Here is an 18553-nt window from a genome sequence, read left to right as displayed (position 1 = left end):
TCCGTAGCTTGGGGACCAAGGGGTCGTCATGAAAACCCCGGGGTCACCATGGCAACAATCGGGCCTCCCTTATGATGTCGCGGGGGCGCCGATCTGAAGGTAGAGGGAGCTCCCGTCCCCCAGCCTGTCTCCTGAATGTTGCGATCGCGCTTGATCGCAGCATTTAGGGGGTTAGCAGCCAGAGGCAATGCTGGCACCATCCCCGGCTGTTAGTCGAGCTTGTCCACTGGCAGTGCTGAGCTCCTGCTCTGATCAGGCAGGTGGTGCTGATATTTCAGCATCTCCTGCGCGATCATGCTGGGTGCGGGTGCCGAGAGATGCTACTGAGCATGCGTGGCGCCATGTTGCTGCACGCAAATAATTTTTCCAAATGCAAAATGGTGCCCGCGCATGCGCAGTAGCATCTCAGCAACCAAAAGATACTACTGCGCAGGCGGCAGCCATTTTGAGGATGTAAATTTCACTTTGCCACAGAAATGACAAAGGCAGTATTTAAAATAGTAGGCAGGTCACTGAAAGCACAGTGACCTGTCACAGGCCAGAGATAGGCATACATAATGAGAGCACCAGTTACAGCCCCTCCCCAAAGGCTGCCCCGAAGCACGAGCATCTCATTATGGCAGAAATTAAAATAAACATTATAAAAGAACAACTGAACAGATTTCATCATCAAAGGTATTATTTTACTCAGTGTAATGGCGCCCACCTGACAGTGTATGTGGTTTACTAAGCACAATCCTGCTGACAGGTGCGCTTTAAGTCACTTTGTTATTAGTGATGAGCGAGTATACCTCAATAGTGTTGAGCGAGTATGTTCTGTTAACCCTTTCGCCGAGTACGCTCGGGCCGAGCACCGTGTATTTATAGCTGCTCGGTGATATGCTAGAATTACTCCCGTGTGCATGATTTGCGACTGTTTGACAGTTTTATTACATGGGAGGAATGTCTATTTCTTACACATTCCTCACATGTAATAAAGCTGCCAAACAGTTGCAAATCATGCACACGGGAGCGATTAGAATACTTGGACAGAACATACTCGCTCAACACTACTCATTAACTCTTTTGGCGAGCACACTCGGGTGATCTCAGCGTATTTTGGCGTGCTCGGCCTTTCATTCATTGTCGCCGCGCCTGCAGGTGTCACGGCTGTTAAACAGCTGTGGTACATGCAGAGATAGCCTGGCGAAGAGGCTATCTTTGTATGTGTCACAGCTAACAGCCGTGACACTTGCAGGCGCGGCGATAATGAATGAAATGCCGAGCATGCCAAAATACTCGGCGAGCACCCGAGCGTGCTTGCCAAAGGGTTAATGAGGCATACTCGCTCATCACTATTTGTTACCATTTTGGCAGTATGCTTTGGGTCATTGTCCATTTTTTATTTCTGGCTGATGTCTTGAGATGTTGCTTCAGTATTGCCACATAATCTTCTTTTCTCATGATGCCATCTATTTTGTGAAGTGCACCAGTCCCTCTTGCAGCAAGACAACCCCACAACATGATGCTGCCATCCCCGTGTTTCACAGTTGGGATGGTGTTCTTAGGCTTCCAAGCTTCTCCCTTTTTCCTCCAAACGTAACGATGCTCATTATGCCCAAAAAGTTCAATTTTAGTTTCATCAGACCACAGGAAATGTCTCTAAAAATTAAGGTCTTTGTTCCTGTGAGCATTTGCAAACATTAATCTGGATTTTTTATGTTTCTTTTGGAGTAATGGCTTCTTCCTGGCAGAGTGGCCCTTTAGCCCATGTTGATATAGTACTCGTTTCACTGTGGATATTGACACAATCTTACCAGCTTCCGCCATCATCTTCACAAGGTCTATTGCTTTTGTCCTTGGGTTGATATGCACATGTCAGACCAAAGCACGCTCATCTCTGGGACACAGATCCTGTCTCCTTCCTGAACGGTATGATGACTGGACATTCCCATCTTGTTTGTACTTGCATATAATTGTTTGTACAGATGAACGAGGCACCTTCAGGTATCTTGAAATTGTACCCAAGGATGAGCCAGACTTGTGCAAGTCCACAATTCTCTTCCTGATATCTTAGCTGATTTCTTTAGACTTTCCCATGATGCTACACAAAGAAGCAGTGTGTTTCAGGTGTGCATTAAAATACATCCACAGGTGTGTCACTAATTAACTCTGATGTTGCCAAAAAACCTATCATAAGCTTCCAAACACATGACATCATCATATGGGCAGTCCAGAATTGTTTAAAGGCATAGTAATCTTAGTGTATGTAAACTTTTGAGTTTGCAGTAAGTAATAAAAATACGTTAAAACATTCTTTCTCTCTCATTATTCTGACATTTGGCAAATATTAAAAATGATGGTAATTCTAATTGACCTAAAACGGAAAAGGTTTATTCTGATTTCATGTCCGATATTGAGAAAAACATGCCGCATATCTTTTTATATAGTGTATGGAAACTTCTGGTTTCAACTGTATATATAGTAATGCCCATTTGTACCACCTCAACGTATAATACCCCGTTTGTGTTCTGACATAGCAATACTGTTTTTTTAATTCCTCTCTCAATTGCCCAATTAATTTTTAGATGCGTCTATAGTACAAGTCCCAGAGTAATGACGTCCCCTGGTGCCCCACACAGTAATATGTGCCCCTTGTGATACCCGATAGTGCCACCACACAGCTTGATACCCTATAAGTATCTCTGCAATGTATACTGCTCCTTTAGTGCCTTCCACAGTACGGTGTCCCCTTAGTGCCCCCACCCAGAATTAGTGCCTTTAGAAACAATAGACGGTAACACTCACCAAGCCTCGCTCCCACATCAATGAGGCACCTTATTAGTCCTGCACGGACATGTGCAGTTCGCAACTTGGCGCAGGCGGATGGGATGGCATTAATCTAATGTGCCCACCATTGTCCCAACATGCTAGTTTGACACCATAAACCCCAAAAATGTGATTCATACAGAATCCCATAAGAGCCATAGAGTATAATGAGGCAGCCATTAGGCTTCGTTCAGACGGCCCTGATTTTTAGGTTGTTCATCAGCTCTTCTCCCCAGTGTTTCAGCAGTGATTTTTACGGGACCCATAGCCTTGTATGGGTGATTTTTGACCTGCGACTCCGATCAAAAACGGAAGTTTCGCACAGGTTCTGCAGAAATCCACGACCATGTGAACAGCTCCATTGAGTATAATGGGTACGTGTTCTACCGTAAAAACAGCTATATAACACGTGTACACGGACGTCTGAATAAGGCCTAAAATTATGTTTTCAATAATGGAAAGAAAGATTGAGGAGCACAATGACAAGTGAAGGAGCAGCTTATGCGGGGCTGCTGGTTACTGCCTGCTTGTTCGGTAGCAGCAGGCAATCCCACGCCTATGGTCAGGTCACCCTGGGGCTGCACAGCCTGGAAAGTTGCTCTGGAAAGTTTGGGAAGTTGTCGCTTGTCTGCCGCCCCCTGCTGGCGCCTGCACACACTGGCGGGGCTCGCAGACACGCTAGACTGGTTAGGCTGCTGTAACAATGTGACATTTATGAGGCTCCGCCCCGTGTACGAGTCCGGCTGCCGGCGCTGATAGGTGGATGAGGAGGGAGTCCCTGCTCCCCACACTGGCGTGCACGGCAGAAAGTTACCAGCGCCGGGAGCCCGGGACTAGGACTGACAGTCAGCGCTGTGCACACTGCGGGATTACACTGGGGAGCCCGGAGCCCGCTGTCTGTCCTGCTGGAGGATGAGGACGACCCTGTGACTGGTGAGTGACAAGGCTGAGGAGCGGGGGATAACATGGGAGACAGTGCGAGGACGGGACATGGAAGTGTACGCTGCTTATACTATGGTGTACTGGTGTATACTGGTGTGTGCTCACATGTCATGTACACATACACAGCACATACATAATGTACACCATATACTGGTGTGTGCTCACATGTCATGTACACATACACAGCACATACATACATACATATATAATGTACGGTGTATACTGGTGTGTGCTCCCAGGTAATATACACATACACAGCACATACATACATATATAATGTACGGTGTATACTGGTGTGTGCTCCCAGGTAATATACACATACACAGCACATACATACATATATAATGTACGGTGTATACTGGTGTGTGCTCCCAGGTAATATACACATACACAGCACATACATACATATATAATGTACGGTGTATACTGGTGTGTGCTCCCAGGTAATATACACATACACAGCACATACATACATATATAATGTACGGTGTATACTGGTGTCTGCTCCCATGTCATGTACACATACACAGCACATACATACATATATAATGTACGGCGTATACTGGTGTGTGCTCACATGTCATGTACACATACACATACACAGTACATACATATATAATGTACGGTGTATACTGGTGTGTGCTCACATGTCATGTACACATACACAGCACATACATACATATATAATGTACGGCGTATACTGGTGTGTGCTCACATGTCATGTGCACATAAACAGCACATACATACATACATATATAATGTACGGTGTATACTGGTGTGTGCTCACGTCATGTACACATACACAGCACATACATATATAATGTACGGTGTATACTGGTGTGTGCTCACATGTCATGTACACATACACAGCACATACATACATATATAATGTACGGTGTATACTGGTGTCTGCTCCCAGGTAATATACACATACACAGCACATACATACATATATAATGTACGGTGTATACTGGTGTGTGCTCACATGTCATGTACACATACACAGCACATACATAATGTGAGCACACACCAGTATACGGTGTACATGTCATGTACACATACACAGCACATACATACATACATATATAATGTACACTGTATACTGGTGTGTGCTCACATGGCATGTACACATACACACCACATATAATGTACACTGCATATACTGGTGTATTCTGGTGTATGCTCACATGTCATGCACACATCAGTATATACGTGTACATACAGTGTATCATGTACACATACACATCACATATAATACATACTGTATATACAGCAGTATGCTCACATATCATGTACACACCAGTATATACAGTGTGCCATGTACACATCCACACCACATATCATGCATATACTGCTGTATACCGGTGTGTGCTCACATGTCATGTACACATGTAAAGCACATACATGTATAATCTACGCTGCATATACAGCTGTATTCTGCTGTATATTGGTGTGTACTCACTTGTCATGTACACATACACACCAGTATATACAGTGTATATACATATGTATATGTAGGCATACACACATCATACAATATATGCTGGTGTATACTGGTATATACATATATACATGTAAGCATATACATCACATACATATATGATACATATACACTTAATATACACATCACATACATATAATGTATACTGCATATACTGGTGTATACTGATGTATGCTCATGTGTTCATGTAGACATACACACTATATATATGTGTATATATATATATATATATATATATATATATATATATATATATATATATATATATATATATATACACACCATACACACTTATAATGTGCACTGCATATACTGGTGTATACTCACATAAATACATGTAGACATACACATTACATACATATATATGATATATATATACACAAATGTACACTGCATATTCCGGTGTATACTCACACATGCTTATAGACCTACACAAATATACAATATGCTAAAGTATACATACGCTAAGCGCATGGTTACATACATACTTACATAGACCAGTATACCATGTACATACACACATATTATAAACACATAACACATGTACACAAACATACAGATATATACACTTCTGTAATTCATATATAATACTTACACATACATGCTACTCATATAATAAAACATGTAAGTACACACCGGCATATATATGTACACACACATACATGTTATGTACATATACTATATATGTATAAATATATATATATATACAGTACAGACCAAAAGTTTGGACACATCTCATTTAAAGATTTTTCTGTATTTTCATGACTTTGAAAATTGTACATTCACACTGAAGGCATCAAAACTAAGAATTAACACATGTGGAATTATATACTTAACAAAAAAGTGTGAAACAACTGAAAATATGTCTTATATTCTAGGTTCTTCAAAGTAGCCACCTTTTGCTTTGATGACTGCTTTGCACACTCTTGGCATTCTCTTGATGAGCTTCAAGAGGTAGTCACCGGAAATGGTTTTCACTTCACAGGTGTGCCCTGTCAGGTTTAATAAGTGGGATTTCTTGCCTTATAAATGGGGTTGGGACCATCAGTTGTGTTTGCAGAAGTCAGGTGGATACACAGCTGATAGTGTTACTGAATAGACTGTTAGAATTTGTATTATGGCAAGAAAAAAGCAGCTAAGTAAAGAAAAATTGGGCAAACTTTGAAAGTGTCCCCAAGTGCAGTTGCAAAAACCATCAAGTGCTACAAAGAAACTGGCTCACATGAAGACCGCCCCAGGAAAGGAAGACCAAGAGTCACCTCTGCTTCTGAGGATAAGTTTATCCGAGTCACCAGCCTCAGAAATCGCAGGTTAAGAGCAGCTCAGATTAGAGACCAGGTCAATGCTACATAGAGTTCTAGCAGCAGACACATCTCTACAACAACTGTTAAGAGGAGACTTTGTGCAGCAGGCCTTCATGGTAAAATAGCTGCTAGGAAACCACTGCTAAGGACAGGCAACAAGCAGAAGAGACAAGTTTGGGCTAAAGAACACAAGGAATGGACATTAGACCAGTGGAAATCTGTGCTTTGGTCTGATGAGTCCAAATTTGAGATCTTTGGTTCCAACCACCGTGTCTTTGTGGAACGCAGAAAAGGTGAACGGATGGATTCTACATGCCTGGTTCCCACCGTGAAGCATGGAGGAGGTGTGATGGTGTGGGGGTGCTTTGCTGGTGACACTGTTGGGGATTTATTCAAAATTGAAGGCATACTGAACCAGCATGGCTACCACAGCATCGTGCAGCGGCATGCTATTCCATTCGGTTTGCGTTTAGTTGGACCATCACTTATTTTTCAACAGGACAATGACCCCAAACACACCTCCAGGCTGTGTAAGGGCTATTTGACCAAGAAGGAGAGTGATGGGGTGCTACGCCAGATGACCTGGCCTCCACAGTCACCAGATCTGAACCCTATCGAGATGGTTTGGGGTGAGCTGGACCGCAGACTGAAGGCAAAAGGGCCAACAAGTGCTAAGCATCTCTGGGAACTCCTTCAAGATTGTTGGAAGACCATTTCCGGTGACTACCTCTTGAAGCTCATCAAGAGAATGCCAAGAGTGTGCAAAGCAGTCATCAAAGCAAAAGGTGGCTACTTTGAAGAACCTAGAATATAAGACATATTTTCAGTTGTTTCACACTTTTTGGTTAAGTATATAATTCCACATGTGTTAATTCATAGTTTTGATCCCTTCAGTGTGAATGTACAATTTTCAAAGTCATGAAAATACAGAAAAAGCTTTAAATGAGAAGGTGTGTCCAAACTTTTGGTCTGTACTGTATGTATCACACATACTCTATGTATCTAACCAAATATACAGTTCCACAAAACACACTAAATGTAGACACACTAAGGTGTTACGACTGAGAACCCCACATGATATCATTGCGATTCACACAGGGGAACATGAATAATCCTGGATAACATTTCCCCCAGTGACCGTCATTCATTACATAAGGATAAACAAGTGTAACAAGTAAGATAGAAGTTGCCCTGAGCTTCTCTTCACTTTTACGTGTATGTGTACATACGGTATATAACACAATACAGTCAGTCTTTGTGAAGTTTATGGGTGTGCGTTTCCAATTCCTGCCTCCAATCAGTGCAGGTTGTATGGACAGTTGTCACTATTCAGTGTGTATATGGGGCATGTTGCTGTGAGTGTTATGTAACCATTTCAACCCCTCTGTATCCCCACTGCTGTGAGCCCTTGGGGTGGATGGTCCCAGTGCTAAGCGTGCCCCCTCCCAAATACAATTGTCTCTCTCTCTGGGAAGTGGCATTTCTGAACTTTTCTCCATGTTTCCAGATCTGTAACCGGGAGTGTAGTAGGGAGTCGCTGCACACCTATTACATGTGTGTGCGGGGACTGATGCGTTTTCATGGTCTGCACCAGGTGTTATTTCCCATATTGGTTGATTATTTCCTCATCTTCTAAGCGGCACATGTTCTTCATACAGACTTTGGCCTGGATGCCATGTGAGCAGGTTGTACACTCCATCCAGGTGCAGTGATAGGTCATACTATTTCAGTTTCACTTTAGTGAAGAATTTTTGATCACTTTGTGGCGCTTTATGGTGACACACACATATAGTGTGTGACCTTTGTATTTTGTATAACATACAATAAAGTAACTTTCCTTGTATAAACCTGTTTATGTCACACCTATGTGTCTTGGCAACTGTTTAAACAAAATTAAAGGGGTTTTCCAGAACTTTGTAAAATTTAGCTTAGAGAAGGGATTATTATGAATAAAGAAGTGTTCAGATCCTGCTCTGAAGTGATGACGTCCCTGACCCTGCATCCAGGCAGTGGCTTCAGCAGACAGATGACTGGTGGTCCTGGCAGTGACCACCATGGCACTTACACCATGGGTTGTATTCTAGAGGAGTTTGGCCAGCTGGAGGAATACTGTGGTTGCTGGGCAGTGTGGACTGTCAGAAATATGTCAAAACTTGATTAAACTATTGCAGAGAGCAGAAAATAGGAAAGATCAGCTGTGCCGCAGTTCTGTCATGCCCTCCTCCATTACATGCTATAATATTAACTCTAATCAGATTTTTAAAAAATGATGTTTCAGTGGAGAAGCTCAGTACGGGGTCACATTGGTACACTGCATTCCCTGTTACTGTAACTTTATGAAATGTTACCAGAGTGTTGTATTTTTTTAAATCAGCGTTGTATATAGTTCTGTTTATTATTTTTTGTTACTTCTTTAGTTAAGTTGTAGGGCCGAGGAGTATTCACTTCAATAGGTGCTCAGCTGCATTACCAGAAAAAAGCCACTACCCAGTGTATGGCACTGTGGTGTTCCGACTTAGAACCTGGTGACGTCTGGTCAGTGGAGGTTCCAGGTGTCAGACCACCACCAGTCTGATATTAATGACAGACGACCATATTTTCAGTCGGAGTGTGATCCGACAAAACAACGGATTGCATTCGGACCAATTTTATTCTATGGGGCCGTGCACATGTCTGATTTTTTTCTCGGACTCAGTCTGTTCCAAGGGAAAAAATGATAGCATGCACGATTTATATCTGTAAATTGGATTGCACTCAGCCATGCAAGTCAATGGGTCCGCCCAAAAAAATCAGACCAGTCAGATGACATCGAAGTGCGCTCCAGTTTTCATGGGCTGACAGAATGGAGAAGATGGAGAATTTTTTTTTCCATCCTCTCCACACCCAAGAAAATCTGATGACAATGTGCTGACTCTCTGATCAGACTCTGGCGTTTCAGAGAAAATATAGTTAGAAGATTGGGCTGGGACAATACAGCTGGAGAGCAGACTAGTCTGGTGCGGCCCCTGGACAGCTCTTCCCAGCACTGCTGCAGGTGAATGACAGGTGTCTCCCCCATGTGCACATAGGAGAGACCAGGTAATCACCTGGAGTGGTGCTGGGAAGAGCTGTCCAGGGGAGGATGAGTCTGCTCTCCAGCCCTATTGTCCCCATCCCAATCTTCAATCTTTATTTTCTCTGAATCGCCGGAGCGTTTCATACAGAAATATACCTGGTTGCAGTAAGGCTCTAATTCAAGATGCCTGCGGATTGGGCAGCATGAATCCGGTGGCAGGTTTCTTTTAAATATAAAGAATCCATGTTATTATATTCTTCAGCAGTATTATTAATAAAATCTAAGTGATTCCTCTCCTTCCTTAATTTTTTTCCCGTCCTTTGCTGCAATATGTAAATGACCTTCTGGCTGTGGTGTGATTGACAATTGTCTATTCGTGGCCATCTGCTGTCAGTATACCTGTGAAGTGTGGAGGATCGCTCCCATCAGATTGGCAATGTGTAATGATGTGCTCAGTAGTTGATGAGAGCACTCCCATCTTCTCATGAAAGAAAGGTCCTACTTGTGCCATAGAAACTGCTCTGTCACAACACGCAAAGTGCGAGCCATTTTAAGAAGAAGTTAGGAACTGATGGAGCCGCCCAGAAGCTTTAGAAAGACCAAAGATGTAGCTATGTCCTCCTTACACTATAATCCTCCTTGTACCTAAGCAGTAGCTGGAAAGTGCGGCTTGATCTCGCTGGATGTATAGTAGGCTTCAGGCATCTGCAAAGTTCTGCATCACTGCAAGAAGAATTTAGAGAAAATGTAAATTCAGTAGTTTCACTGTACTCTGGGTGTGTGTCTGGTTCCTCAAGAATTTCTCACGAGATAGATAGCTGGAGCCAGTCTGCTCCCAGTTACAGCCCTGCTATCACAAAGCAGATTCTGTTCCCATACACACACAACACTTCTTTCGCTGAATAAAGGGGTTTTCCAAGGATAAAAAAAAAATTGCAGTGTCCAAATTGTTAAGATACTTCTCTATATACTTGTCCTTAGAATTGGTCATGTTTGCTGCTCTGCCCCCGTGACTGCTCAGGTGGTCATCACACAGACATGTCACCAGAGCCTCAGTGTGTGACAAGAACGAACATTGGCTGTTTATCCACCTACCCATAGGATAAGTGATAAATGTCTGATCGCGGGGGGCATGCTCCGCCATAGGAAGAACAGGATGTGTCCTTGTCCTCCATTCTATTCAAATAACCACTCATTGCAGTGTTGATACTAGGGACCCCTGTTCTAGTGATTATGGGGGTACCAGCAGGGGACACCCATCAACCTGATTTTCATTATCTATACTATGGATAAATGTCTATTACGGGAAAACAACTTTAGGCGGTTCACATGTCCAGTAATCATACGTTAGAACGGATCCAGCAGCAATCCCTTGGCAAAAAACTTCTGCAGACACAACTTTTTTTGTGTGTTTATAAAAAACTGTTTTCAGCTGAATCCCTCTTTTTAACATTGAGGTCTATGGACAACGGATCCGTTAATTAGACAAATTCTCATGCAGATCAGTGTCCGGCCCATAGCCCTGAACAGATCTTTTACACATAAGAAAAACATGGATTTCTCTGGAATTAGACATCGGAGCACAGATATCAAGGTGTCATTTTATTCAGCTGCCTATGACCTACATGCCCATATAGACGGCTTAGGAGGGCTCATCTTACTGACAGATTCCCTTTAAACATGAACATACATAACTTTCATGTTCTCTTGACATATGTATTGCAGAAAATGTCCCATTGAATGGGTTCCCCTAAAAGAGGCTTCCGAATTATTAAGAAATTAGGCCAAAGGGACAAAATTGAATAGTTAGTCCCCCTGTCTGAGCCGCAGTGCTGGTCTTTGTTTGTCATGCTGCAGCGATCATGTCACTGACTACCCAAAAGTCTGCTGCATCCAGTCATTGGCCTCAGCGATGGATCGGTACCCCATTACTGTTGGAATGACACTGCAGCCTGAATGTTGGCAAATGTAACGGACAAGCAATGTGTCATTCGTTATTTTATGCAGTATTCCCTCTCTTCGCCCAATTTTTGCATTTTATCAGAAACGCCCTTTAAATAACAAAATGACTGGTAAATATGAGTCCTTCTGAGATGTTACTTTTCTGTTCTTCCTATTCATAGTTATAGGGTATAAGTTACTATAGGGTGTATCAGCCGTAATAACTGCCGCTGTCTGTCAATGGGTTTTCAGGCATCTGGGTAACAACAAAGTGCTTACTATACCACTTAGAATAGCCGCTCTTGTATAGAGCAAAGTTTTACCAAGTTCATGCGAGAGGCTGCAAATAGCCACAAAGTTTTGGCAAATTTCCCACATGAATTGAAACATTTGCGGGTGACTATATGGACAGTTTTTTTTTTTACTAAATATAAAGCAAAGTTTGGTATAACCCAAGTTTCTCAGAATTATGAGTCATGAACTTTTAGAACTGATGTTAATTTTCAGGGTTTTCTGTAACACTTTTTAAAGGGGTTTTTCCAAGCAAGGAGCATATTCAGGGAAAAATATGTGGTGACTTAATCAACCTTAAACGGAATTTGTCAGAAAGTTTTTGCCATTTAATCTGAGAGCAGAATAATGTTGAGCAAGAAAGCCTGATAACAGTGATGTGTCATTTATTAGGCTGTGTGCTGTAGTTTCAATACAATTAGTGTTTTATCAGCAGGAGATTTTCACTAGAGGCCTAGTTCTCACCTGCAAGTCAGCCAGTCCAATCAGTGTAACCCCACCCCTGATTGGCAGCTTGCTGACACTGCACACAGGAAGCTGTGGTGGGGGGCGGGGTTTTACACAGCAGCATTCAGAGCACTGCTACATCTACAGCAGACAAAACACAGATTATATCAAAACTGCACCAAGCAGCCCAGTAAGTGACACATCACTGGAATTAGGCTTTCTTACCCTATAATATGCTTCTCTCGGATTACATGGCAATGCCTGCTGACAGATTGCATGTAACATCTTATATAATGTTATTATAAACCAGCGCTGTGTACCGGAGAATAGTGAAAGTTATAGCTGGAGAGCCACAGATTAGTGTCCACTATTTATATTACGTACAGTATGATTATATTATACTTATGTTTCCATTAATAATTCATAGACATTTTCTGATTTTTATGTCAATTTGGCTTTTCACATGTTTAAGACTGAGTCATCAAATGCAACTTTTTGGGAAATTTGGCACAAATATACTTCAGTCCTCCCTTGTAGTGATATTATGCATAGCAGTTATTTTGGTGCAATTTATGTACCATTTTGCAAAATGTACGAAGTTGCAAAATGGGTTAAAACCTGAAAAATAAAAGCAGCATTTGTAATAACGTGTAAAATTCATGAAGCCCGTGTGCTATTTTGAAGAATTTGGCGCAGAATAACATCAGCAAAAGCCACGAGTCAAAAAAATGATGAATCAGTGCTACTGCCTATGTCTCTTTGTTGTTTGGCTGTTTCTGCATCACACGCAGCATATAAGCCAGTAGAGAGGGGCATTTCAATTCGCGGGACTCTGGTCCAGCATCCAGGTCAGTGGTACCTGGCGGATAAACGGAAGGCCCTCGATTTTCTCACCTTCCAGCGGTCTCCATCGTGACATTTGATTTGTCAGAGCTGGCGCGACATTATCTGTTGAGGCCCAATAATCGTTCTACTCATCTCTATAAACCAGCAAAGCTCCTTGGGCACCTCGTTTGACAAACAGAAGGTCCAAGGTTCTTTTGGACCCCATCGGTCTAGTATATGTTAGAATAACCTTTATTTAAAAGGGTGTTACCATATGGACATTTGTGGGATATCTAAAGGATATATAGTAGATGTAGCAATCTTACTTCCATAATGGACTAAGCTGGTGGGACTAAAGCACACTACCATGAATTGCAGTGCATGGACCTGCTCTGTGCAGGGGCTGTGCCAGAGGGGTCAAAGCAATCAAACTGCGCAATGGGTGGTGAAAAAAACGCTGGAAAAAAAATGCACCAAAATTTGCATCAGCGTTTTTTCAGCGTTCTTGATGGCAAAATAGAATGTTTGTTTTTTCACAGAACTTTATGTACATGCATAGAGACAGAAGGACAGTGGAAAAAAACGCGCAAAAAACGCAAGCAGAACCTGTGTTTTTGACACAGCTGATTTCCTGCCAGGGATTAGGTTTTGCTGCAGATTTGTGACACTGAAAAACTCAACATGTGTGAACATAGCCTAAAACGACATTCACCTAAGTAGTTCTCATTTGTCATTTTGAGGGCACAAAAAAAAACTTTTTTTTAAGAGAAAACCCCCTTAATTGCACAGTTAGAGTATTCCATGGAATATTTTGACTCCTTTACAAAACTGCATACCCCAATCTGTCTTTGATTAAGTAGTCTGGAATGCAGTTGATCCATTTTCAGGTGTGGCTTTGACAAATATTTCCTGAATGGATCAGTCTGTTGGGTTGGAAGATCATGCATATGATGTAATCTTATGTATATTTATTTTTTTACTTGACCTTGGAATGGCCATAGATTTAGACTAGTTCTTGTAGACCTTTAGATTACAGTGTTGGGAAAAATTAAAACAATGGTAAAAATAATAAGTGTATTCTAAACTAGTGTATGCTTCACACTAGCATAACTTACACTGATGTCCTTATCTCCCTAAATTGTATTCTATTCCATAATGCAATTTCATAATTCAGGAACATATTCTTGCTATATTTCACAGGGGGCATTTATTTCATTTTACCTTACATAACACCCACTCAATATACATTAGATTGTTATCAGATCTTGTTACCATTAGATTGTTATCAGATCTTGTTAACATTAGTGGGAATTAATAATTAACACAGAGTAAACTCATTACAGGGATTATCAGGGGCTTACCGTTTTTTAAGTCGCACCGGACCATAAGATGCACCCCACATTTGGAGGAGGAAAATAGAAAAAAAATGTTTAATGTGAAAATGGGGGTCCGTCTTATAGTTCGAATGTAGCTTATCAGAGGGGTGGGGAGTGGCTGCAGAGCGCGGTCACAGGAGGCAGGAGCAGGGTCGTCGTTGCATGAAGCAAATGGCAGGAGTGGGGCAATGCTGACGGCCTTTGGCTGGGAGGAGAAGGTGTCCCAGCGGTACGAGGCAGGAGTCACTGATCTCTTCGCGATGGACTTCAGGAAAATGTCGGCAGTGCGAGGCAGGAGCTGAGTCCACTCTGCGCACATTGATCTCCTGGCGATGGACTTCAGGAAAATGTCGGCAGTGCGAGGCAGGAGCTGAGTCCACGCTGCGCACATTGATCTCCTGGCGATGGACTTCAGGAAAATGTCGGCAGTGCGAGGCAGGAGCTGAGTCCACGCTGCGTACATTGATACCCCGGAGGTGGGCTTCAGGAAAATGTCAGCAGTGCGAGGCAGGAGCTGAGTCCATGCTGTGCACATTGATCTCCTGGCGATGGACTTCAGTAAAATGTCGGCGGTGCAAGGCAGGAGCTGAGTCCACGCTGCGCACATTGATCTCCCAGCGGTGGGCTTCAGGAAAATGTCAGCAGTGCGAGGCAGGAGCTGAGTCCACGCTGCGCACATTGATCTCCCGGAGGTGGGCTTCAGGAAAATGTCGGCAGTGCGAGGCAGGAGCTGAGTCCACTCTGCGCACATTGATCTCCCAAAGGTGGGCTTCAGGAAAATGTCGGCAATGCGAGGCAGAAGCTTAGTCCACGCTGCGCACATTGATCTCCTGGCGATGGACTTCAGGAAAATGTCGGCGGTGCGAGGCAGGAGCTGAGTCCACTCTGGGCACATTGATCTCCCGGCGATGGACTTCAGGAAAATGTCGGCAGTGCGAGGCAGGAGCTGAGTCCACGCTGCGCACATTGATCTCCTGGCGGTGGACTTCAGGAAAATGTCGGCGGTGCAAGGCAGGAGCTTAGTCCATGCTGTTCACATTGATCTCCCAGCGGTGGGCTTCAGGAAAATGTCGGCAGTGTGAGGCAGGAGCTTTTGTCCATGCTGTTCACATTGATTTCTCAGCGGTGGGGTTCAGGAAAATGTTGGCAGTGTGAGGCAGGAGCTGAGTCCATGCTGCGCATATTGATCTCCCAGCGGTGGGCTTCAGGAAAATGTCGGCAGTGTGAGGCAGGAGCTGAGTCAATGCTGCGCACATTGATCTCCCAGCAGTGGGCTTCAGGAAAATGTCGGCGGTGCGAGGCAGGAGCTGAGTCCATGCTGCGCACATTGACCTGCCAGCGGTGGGCTTCAGGAAAATGTCGGGAGTGTGAGGCAGGAGCTGAGTCAATGCTGCGCACATTGATCTCCCAGCAGTGGGCTTCAGGAAAATGATGACGAAGGCCGCACATGCACAGATTAAGGTTTCGGCTCGTCATTGAGCCGAGATCTAAATCTGCGCATGCGCCAGCAACGGAGCAACCACGGGAGCAAATAACTGCGAGCGATGAGGGTGCCGGGGGCCCCATCTGATAGTGATGACTTATTCTGCAGATAGGTCATCAGTATTTAAGTCCTGGTCAACCCCTTTAACTATGGAAAAAAGTTTTAGTATGTAAGGATAGGCATTTAAGGACTTGGCGTATTTTGGGAACTAAGCAAATTTCTATCTGACTCAGGAACAAATGCAGTGACGATTAGTCATAGATAATCTCCACCCACTTAAAGGGGATTTCCAGGAAAATACAAATTTGATAAAGCAGCTGATTTTCCTGAAATCCCCTCTAATTAAGGCTTTCTACTTCTTATGCCCCTTACAGAAATAGAAAGAATCATGGGAACGAATTCCCCATTTCTCTGCCAGCTTTCTGAATGGCTGTTTGTTTCAGGACTTTGCAGACGTCTTTAAACTGTTTTCTTTCTATTTTTTTTTTAATTTCTAGATGTCATTTCCTTTTATTGATATTTTTTATAAGACTGAATTCTGTAATTGTTTGGGTTTAAGTGAAACACCAAAATGATCTGTATAAGGATCAATAAGTAATATATACTCCTACATGTCAGGAGGCTTTCCATGTAAAACTGGTCACTTATCAAGAGTTTTTGAAGAGGTTGAAAATGGCTTCAGTAACTGTATGTATGGTGAGTCTAATATTCTCATTAGAAAACAGTGCTTAGGTCTTAAGAAGGATCATACAGGGAATCACATTGCATGACCAGGACATCAGGCTGCTGACTGATGTCAGTAATAGATGTAATATCTTTCTGCCTGCATTGATCAGATCTATAATTAGTACTTAGCAGCTTGTTGTTAAACAAGTTACTTAGTTTTACATTTGCATGCCAGGTAATCTCTTTATGTTCTTAAAGGGTGCAGAGATCTCTGGGAATGGGAAATTACTGGTTAGCTGTGCAGCCCTTTCATTAACAGGTATACCTTCAAAGCGCTTTACTATTTCTACAACCATGGAAGCCAAGCAAATGAGTTGAGCTTTGGACAATGAAAAGTTACTTTTAACTCGGACCTACCTGTCTGATGGAGGGTTAAATTTGACATGAATATGAGACCAGCCTTCAGACCAGGCACTATGTTATGCCAGCATGTTGTCCTAATTTCTAGGTCACAACCTTTTCCAACCAAGCCTTGTCCCTTTCCACTGCTTCACACCAGTTGTCAAGTTAGGGTAAATATTGTCTAAAATGCTTAATAAATATGAGGCAAGGTTAGTATGCCAGTGGTGTCAGCGCATTTCTCTTGGTATATTTTCCCTATGGTCTTTCACACCAGTGGCTCGCTGGTAAATGTTGTTTGCGTGGTAACTCCTTTAAGGAACTTTTCAACAGAAATTATGGCAGTTTTCCGTTGTGCACCATCTTTCAGTTTTGTGAGGAGGAATGCTAACAACCAGTTGTCAGTTTATTCATAAATTTCCTAGAGGAATACCATAGGAACAGCACACTGCAGAGCTCGAAGTCAGCGTGCTCCAGAATTGTCACGACATTTCAGGAGATCTGTTAAAGAAGCACTCCCATTAAATTTTGTATTCATTAAATGTGTGCATGTAGTGTAGTGCAAGTGTATTAATATACTCGCCTACATCTGCTCTCTCCGGTGTCTAGCGTTGTTCTCTGGTTCTCGGTAACGTCAATGCACTATATGTGAGCCGGAAGTGTCTCTTACAGTGTAAGCCTACGTAGCCTTGTTCTGACTCTCCATAGACTTACATTGTAAAAGTCACCTCCAGGTCACAGAGCGCAGTGTGGTGGTGACGTCACTGAGAAGAGGAGCAGAAAGATGCTGGATCCCGGAGAGAGCAGGGGTAGGTGAGTATATTAACACACTCACACTACATTACATGCATATACACACATTTACTGAATAAAAAATGTAATGCCAGTGCTTCTTTAAGCTGGCCATGTAAAATAGATGTTTTGGTCGATCGTTTGGCTGACAGCCATTTCAGCTGATTCTCCCATACACAGGGGCTCTTGTTCAGCCGAGGGCTCCTCTGTTCTGTATGGGAAAGCCACCAGCTTATCTCCGAGAGAACAATGCCATCGACTGTTTGAAATCGGACATGTGCAGTCCCGACCATCAGTTGGCTGACACTCTCATATACATGAAATTGTTGGCAGAATCCATCACTATCGACGAGTTCGGCCAACATTAGTCTAATGTGTACGTCCGCCTTAGGCCCAGACTGCATTATTCTATCTAGAGAATCTGTCCGACTTAACCATGAGATACTGGGAGAATTTATTACAGGGATGTCCAGGACTGTTATATTGATAGCCTACCCTTAGGATAGGCTATCAATATCTGATCAATGGGGGTGCGACAACCAGCTGCCCCGCCGATCAGCTATTACTGATGCCTGGTGGCCGGATGTACTGAGTTCCACAGCATATACCTACTGCATAGTGGCCGCGGCCAGGTACTGCATATTCACCCCCTATTGGAATTATTAGAGGGCGTATATGCTGTTCCTGGCCACAGCCACTATGCAGTTAGAGATGTGTTGTGGA

General features: G+C 43.1%; 1 protein-coding gene across 1 annotated transcript in view; it reads left to right on the top strand.

Annotated features, from left to right (window-relative positions):
- Window positions 1-3538: 3538 nt before the first annotated feature.
- RHBDF1 (rhomboid 5 homolog 1) overlaps window positions 3539-18553 on the top strand; it is a 249279-nt gene continuing 234264 nt past the window's right edge. The window contains exon 1 of the mRNA XM_073647918.1: window positions 3539-3741. The gene's annotated coding sequence lies outside the window, so the exon portion shown is untranslated. The remainder of the gene's footprint in view (window positions 3742-18553) is intronic.

The sequence above is a fragment of the Phyllobates terribilis genome, unplaced genomic scaffold (assembly GCF_046119375.1).
Source record: "Phyllobates terribilis strain yellow unplaced genomic scaffold, ASM4611937v1 Scaffold_9__5_contigs__length_417890890, whole genome shotgun sequence".
NCBI lineage: Eukaryota > Metazoa > Chordata > Amphibia > Anura > Dendrobatidae > Phyllobates > Phyllobates terribilis.
Note: the sequence above shows the minus strand (reverse complement) of the source record. Positions and strands in the feature narration are given on the sequence as shown.